Raw genomic sequence first — 7,704 nt, forward strand, 5'->3', positions numbered from 1 at the left:
CTTCACTCAGCACAATACCTTCTAGGTCTATCCATGTTGTTGCAGATGACGGGATTTCATTCTTTTTTATGATTGAATAATATTCCATAGTATACATGTACCACCTCTTCTTTTTCCATTCATCCATTGATAGACACCCAGGCTACCTCCATATCTTGGCTATTGTAAATAATGCTGCAATGAACATATGGAAGCACAGGTCATCTCGAAGTAGTGGTTTTGGTTTCTTCGGGTAAACACCCAGAAGTGGGATTACTGGGTCCTTCTTTGTCTCTTATCATAGACTTTGTTTTAAAATTTATTTTATCTGGTATAAGTATTACTACCCCAGATTTTTTTTTCATTACCATTTCCATGAAATATCTTTTTTCACACCGTTACTTTCAGCCTGTATATATCTTTCAATCTGAAGTGCATCTCATAGGCAGCATATGTAATGGTCTTGTTTTCTTATCCATTCAGCCACTCTATCATTTGATTGGAGCATTTAATCCTTTCACATTTAAAGTAATTATTGATAGATATGTAGTTATTGCCATTTTTTTATCTACACTTTTACCTTTTTTTTAATTCTTCTTTTTCTTAAAGAAGTCCCTCTAACATTTCTTATAATAGTGATTGAGTAGCAATGAACTCCTTTAGCTTTTTCTTGTTTCGAAAGCTCTTCATCTGTCCTTTGATTCTAAGTGATAGCTTTGCTAGATAGGGTAATCTTAGTTGTAGGTTCTTGATCTAAAATAATTCTTGATTAATCTTTCACTTAACACACAATTTCATCTCTCAAAGAGTAGATGAAATGACTAGAACCTAAGACTTGAAAACAATGAGGAGTTTGTGGATGGCATCCCACGAGAAAAATATCCCTGGATGATCATCAGGGAAAGAAAAGTTGAATATAGTCTAAGTTTAGAAAACTCGAGATTGAGATACAGAAGAAAATATGATTCCATGGCAGAAGACTCTTAAAGGGAATGCAGCTCAAGAAGTTAAGAAATTATCAAAAATGAAATTCCAACTATGTGATTTCTCCATGAGTAATAAAGGGAAGAAGGGTCTAGAGAAAGCAATATAAATAGTTACATAAATTTATATAAGTTATATAAATTTCTTACAAGCTCATATATGACTTATGTGCATACAAAGCATGGGAGAAAAAAGCCACTGAACAAAGAAGAGTAAAAGAATGGTACCAATCTATATACAGAATTATAGGAAACCACAATGGTTACTCATTACAAAAAAAATGTGAAGGCAACATTAACATGCTTTATACTCATTTTTGGATCAGGATTAAATTAGAACTAATAGCAGTTTGTGAAAGTCAAAGAAAAAAAATCTTTGTTTCTTTTATTTCCAACTTTTCAGTAAAGATGAATGGTAGTCAAACTAAGAAGGTAGAAAAAAAATGGTCAGAGATAACTAAATCAAGACCACTGCAGTACAGTTTTAAAAGAGTACACAATTTCCTACAATGAGTTCATGTCTCCAGACCTGATCAACGACAGTGAAAATTATTGAAAGGCCAGAGATCTTTGAAGAAACATGAAAGTCAGACAAATATCATTTTAATTGTCAAAACTGGATGAAAAATGTGGCCTCAAATATAATCCCCGGCATGAGTCTTCAGTGGATCTTTAAAGGGCCAGATCGTAAACACTTATAAAATGATAAACTAGACAATCTGCAGGTGTCAGCATGAACCAGGTTCTCTATGAGTCAGGCATCTCTGACTACCTCATTTCCCTTTTGACAAGAGTTACAAGACTGGTGGATCATAAACTTGTTGTAGCTATAGTATATGTAGGCCACAACAAAACAAAGGTCTCTCTTGATATCCTTAGATAACATCCCAAGATAATAACATAGGTGAATTTGAGTACAGTCCAATGGATGTATGCATTATTCAAAAGGATAGTAATACTGGATCTTCATCAATTTGAAAGGAGGATCTTAGTGTCATTCCAAAGAGCCCAAGCATTTTTTTCAATTTGATCAATCGAACACACTCTGTACAAGACACTCTGATAAGCAAAAGAAACAGCAATAAACAAGACAGATGGTCTCTGTCCTTATAGATCTTATATTTGAGTCTATTCATAGTCCTGTTCCATAAACATTTTTAGGTGACTTTGGTGAGTATTCAGAAGATATATTTATTAAATTTGTATATGACAAATAGGTAAGAGGAATAGCAGATCTAGCAGATGATGAAATTGTATCCCAAGGAAACTTGAAAGGCTAATGTCATGGGTTAAACCAAATAATACTAAATATAATAAGAATAAATCTAAAACTCTGCCCTTGAATACAAAACAACAACGACAAAAACCCACAACGATCTTCACAGAAGTGTAGGATGAAGAGAAATACAGTATAGCAAACAAACGATATATAAAATGATCCAACTCAATATGGCTAAGTGTGATTGGCAGAAAACTCAATATGGCTAAGTGTGATTGGCTAGAAAAAGAAAAAGGAAAGAAGTATAAGGTATTATAATCCTTAGAGGTATGACTAGAACATATATTAGAAAGTAAGAAAATAGATATATTCTATCCTGTGACATAGGTACTAACTTTATGAGGAACACAGAAAGAACAGAGGATGTATAGAAGAAATTGGCTAGAATAGTGATGGCTTCTGAGACAGTAGAGGGAATAGTAGAAAGAAATAAAACTGTCTCTTGCAACAACATGGATAGACCTTGAGATAATCATGCTAAGCAAAAAAAGCCAGACAGAAAAAGTTGAAAATCAAGTGATATCACTTATATGTGGGATATAAACCTAAAAGCAACAAATGAACAGGACAAACAGAGACTCATGGACATGGACTACAGACTAGTGGTTACCACAGGGTAGAGAGTGGAGGAGGAGGGGGGAGGTAGACAGGGTAAAGAGAGTCAAATATATGATGACAGAAAGAAATCCATCTATGGGAGGTGAAATCTAAGGCATATATATGCCTTACTATTAAAAAAATAATAAAAAAAGAAATATTAGAAAGAAAGAAAGAAAGAAAGTCTCTTTTTTGAAAGGACTCACAGGGGACAGGATAGATATCTTCAAATATATAAAAGACTATTCTGTGGATGAGGGTCTACGCTTGTTCTATATGATACCTAAAGGAAGAACTAGGACAAGAGAATGAAAATAAAGTGATCCATATTTAGTGCAAACCAACTACAAACTGTGTTGTCCAAACATCTTGCCATGGCCTATGAGCTCTACAGGTTGTACCCTGGGCTTCCCCTCCAGTTGTTCTCCCAGTCCCCTCTCATTTATTACAATTCACTCACTGCCATTTTTCTATTCCTCAAACTCACCAAACCCAACCCCATCTCAAAGTCATGCACTTGATTGTTCCTGCTATCTGAAAATATTTTCTCCCGGATATGCACATGACTGGCCTCTTCTCATCATTAAGGCCCTTAGCATTAAAGTAATTTCTTGCAAGAGGCCTTTTCTGGTCACCCTATCTACATTAGCACTTCCAGGCACTCTCTAAAACAACATCCTATTTAATTTTCTTTTAGCACTTACCAATCACTATATGATATTTTCTTTGTGATGTAACGTGGATTTTTGTGTTCTGCTCACTGTCATATTCTCAGTCCCCAGTGGAATGCCTAGAACATTAGGTACCCAGCTGAATGAATGAAGGAATGTAAGAGATGGCAAGCTGAATGAATGAAGGAATGTAAGAGATGGCAAGATCTGCCTAGATACACATTTCAGCTGAATGAATGAAGGGAATGTAAGAGATACACAGATACACAATATCAGCTGAATGAATGAAGGAATGTAAGAGATGGCAAGATCTGCCTAGATACACATTTGAGTGAAGAGCAAAAGCTCGTTGGGAGGGCTGTTGTAGAGAGGATTCACATACAGATTGAGAGGTAGAATTGGGTGATCTTAAAGTCCTTTTCAACACTGAAGTTCTATAATTGTGCACTAAATTATAGGATGCATTATAATTACACTATCAGTTCAGAGAAGGGAGGTTAATGAAGACTGGAACAGTCAAAAGTCTTCACTGGAGAAGCAGAAATCTAGGGCTCTTCAAGGATAGGTGGAGTTTAGACAGTTGGAATGGGAGGAAAGATGTTCTAGAAGAAAGCAATGCCATGAACAAAGTCTCAGAGGCAGACCTGAGCACCATATGAGGAGACAACTGTAAGGATGAAGCTTGAGAAAAGACAGGAGGTGCTTTGGGAACCAAAGAAAATGAGACTGGACAGGTAGAGTAGAGCCACAATGCAAGGTGGGACCTTAATGCCAAGCTATGAGTTAAACTCAATGGGCAAACCCTGAGTATTCTTGAGCAGATAGATGAACACCATGATAAAGGCAATGAGTTAAGGGAAATTAGACTCTAATAGGGTCTGAGCCTTGTAATGGATTTAAACTAAATGATGACCCTTCAGCTCTAAAACAATTTATTCTTTTTCTATTCTATTCCATTTTAGGAGGCTCCTGATGTGAGATATGAGGCCCTGACCTAAGATTGTAACAAGTGAAACAGGGAAAAATATATGTGAGAGATAGTTTTAAAAAAATCTGTCAGGATTTCATGCTTAAATTAATAATAATTATAGTTATTTCTATAATGGGAACCTGACTTACAGTAGATGCTTAATAAATGTTTATGCACCAAAAAAAGATCCTATTATTGAACATTGGCAAGATATCTTTGTATAAGAATGGCAGTAGATTTATACATACTCTGTCACTCAGATTCTATTGTCACCAGGGTCCTATAGGTAGCTGGCTGATTTTGGTTAGGTGGAAAAGATGTCTTCTGTTGGAAACAGTTGGCCTTTATGACCTATATGGCTGTGACCTTATTAGAGTCATGCTCTATCCAGACCAGTTGTTACAACTTTATGTGACCAGACCAGATCTATATGAAGTAGTGGGACTATTAAGAGATTAAAATGATTTCTTATCTGTCTTTCCAGCACTTACACATTCAATGAATGTAGTCCTTTTCAAATAATCACTTTAAAAGCCTATCCCTTAGTCTCATGCTTCCTACCCTGACACTTCTCCTTAAACAGACTTTCAGAAGCCACATACGAGCCAAACAATTAAAATGTCTCATCACTGTAGGCAGTGGCCAATGCCATGTAGCTCTGCCAAATAGCTTTGAAGTATGAACAAAACTCCCTGTGTTAGGCAGTGATGGTTAGAGATCTAGTTCCTGGCGACCCCTAACCCCATTTTATTCCCTATTCCTTGTTAAATGGCCTCTCTTTTCTTCTCTTTCAGCTTGACTTATTTATTTCTAATATGGCTTGATTTTTGTTGTTGTTTTCTCACATTTTCTTGCAAATCTCTTTAAAGGAAATGTTTACTATATTAGTGTTATTTAAATGAATTTAGTATGCCACACCATGAGAGCTCAGTTGAATTTTGGAAGGCACATAATACAGTATAACAGCTCTGTAATCACACAGCAGGGTTTGAAACCTAGCTCTGTTGACCTTGAGCAATTATGAACTGTATGACCTTGTACAAATTATTTAACCTCTCTGAACCACTGTCTAAGCTGAAAAACAACAATATTAATAATAGGAATAAAATAATCTATGTAAAACACTTAGTGCCTAGCACATAAAAATGTTCCTTTATCTTTCATTTTAAACTATCAGAACAATAATAAATATTAACCATACTAATTAATTTTATTAATTGAGACATTGAGGAAAAAGTAAACGTTCTATCTGCATCACATTCTAACAACTATTCAATTCCGTGAAGAATTCAATCTAACAGGTTGGTCTAAATAAAGTAAAGGAACCAAGGGTGCTTTTTATTTGAATTGTTCCCTTTCTCCATGGTGACAGTGCTTCCTCAATAACAAACAGACAAATGAATAAAAGCCAGTCATTTTTTACTTTATCTCATACTTGAGGAATCAAAAGGAAATGAATGAAAGAAGTATTCTCAAGAGAAGAGGAAGGTACAGGCATTAAGCCTTACAAACATCGATGAGAGATTTCTGCACATGCTTTCAGTACATTAACAAGCGACTAAAGGGCGCTGCTGCCATTATTTGCAGAGCAAACAGGCGTGAGGCCCTTCATGAGAGCAGGGCTTTGGAGGTTTAAATTCCAGTTCTACTACTTTCTGTGAGGCCTCAGGCAATTTACCCAAACCCTCAAAGACTTGATTTCCTCATTTGTAAAATGGAGAAAAATAATATATGTAAAGTTCTTACACTGATAAGCAGGCAGTGTATACTTTATCCCTACTCCCTTAGGGCAAGTGTTACCTAAATAAAACTGTATATTTTGATCAGGGTTTCCAGGCTGCATCATCTGACGTGTACATGGTGCTTTGATACAAAGGAGGACTTTGTATCTGAAGAGTGGGCAAGCAGATGTTCAATAAATATTTGATAATTTGTTTTGGCTTTAATAGAAGTAAGTACCTTGTGTACCAAATACCTAGTCTATGATCTCTCTCATAACCTTTGTAGGTGGGGAAGCTACCGGCTTCCTAGGTCTGCAGCATCCTAACCTAATCCCAAAATCCGGTCTTTTTTATTCACCACTGTTTTCCTTCATTTCCTATAGTCTTATAAAGTTTCCAGGAGTTTGGTAGGAGAGCTGTTCATCAAAGGCAATCTTCTTTTTTTTTTTTTTTGATCATGTTAAGCTTCAACTACATTTAACTATTACTCTATTCCTAGGAGGTATTTCCAACAGAATTAAAGAGGAGTCATTTAAATTAGTGTCCTAAACAATAAGTTATCAATGTCACATATCTAAAACCTTCTGAAAAGGGGGCCGTCTCCCCTTTTTTCGATTTTGTGTAAGAAGATTTTTATAACCCCCAAGAGGCCACTGATTCACGAGGGGGTGGGGAGCTGCTGACTTTCGGGGGCAGGGCTGGCCTGAGTGACTTTGGGTCAGTCAAATGACTGGAGTGTGGGTAGGTGGTTGGGGGTGTCCTTTAGAGTCGGGGCAAAGCAAGAAAATAGAAATCCCATCCTTTGATGCAAATCAATGTTGAAATAACTGTCTCATAGATTAATGTTTTGTATTTCTTTCCTAGTTTTAACATAGTTTTAAACTTATGTTTAAGTTTTTTAAATAGAATTTTCTTTATTTAAAAAAAACTGTTCATTGGAGAATATTAGAATATACAGATAAAGAATATGAAGAATATTAAAAATATTTATGCAAAAACACAGATCAGTGCCTGGAGCTGGAGACTAGGGAGGTGGAACTGATTAAAAGGGGCATAAAGACAATTTAGGGAGCAGATGCAAATATTTTGTCTCGGTGGTGATGATTAAAAATATGTGTATTGTCAAAATTCATAGAACTGTATAGTTAAATAGATGTATGATAGGTATTTCATTGTATGTAAATTATACCTCTATAAAGTTGATTAATACTTTTCAGAGTACTTCTGTCAACACCCAAACAAAACTACTGTTAATACCCTTATGTGCATTTTTTAAAAATGATTTCCTATGTATTTTTATGTATACATATTTGTTTACACAAAAATATACTGTCATTTTTTGATCAAACATAATGGATTTTTATCAATTTCTACTTTTTACTCTCTTACCTGGAAGTAGATTTTACCACTATAACCAACTGCTCCCTCAAAGCTTATTACATAACACCCAAGGGGAAAAATTGCTTTGAGGAGAAACAGGAAGTTATTTTTATTTTTACAGCCT

This window comes from Pteropus vampyrus, unplaced genomic scaffold (genome assembly GCF_000151845.1).
Source record: "Pteropus vampyrus isolate Shadow unplaced genomic scaffold, Pvam_2.0 Scaffold22, whole genome shotgun sequence".
NCBI classification, from domain to species: Eukaryota; Metazoa; Chordata; class Mammalia; order Chiroptera; family Pteropodidae; genus Pteropus; species Pteropus vampyrus.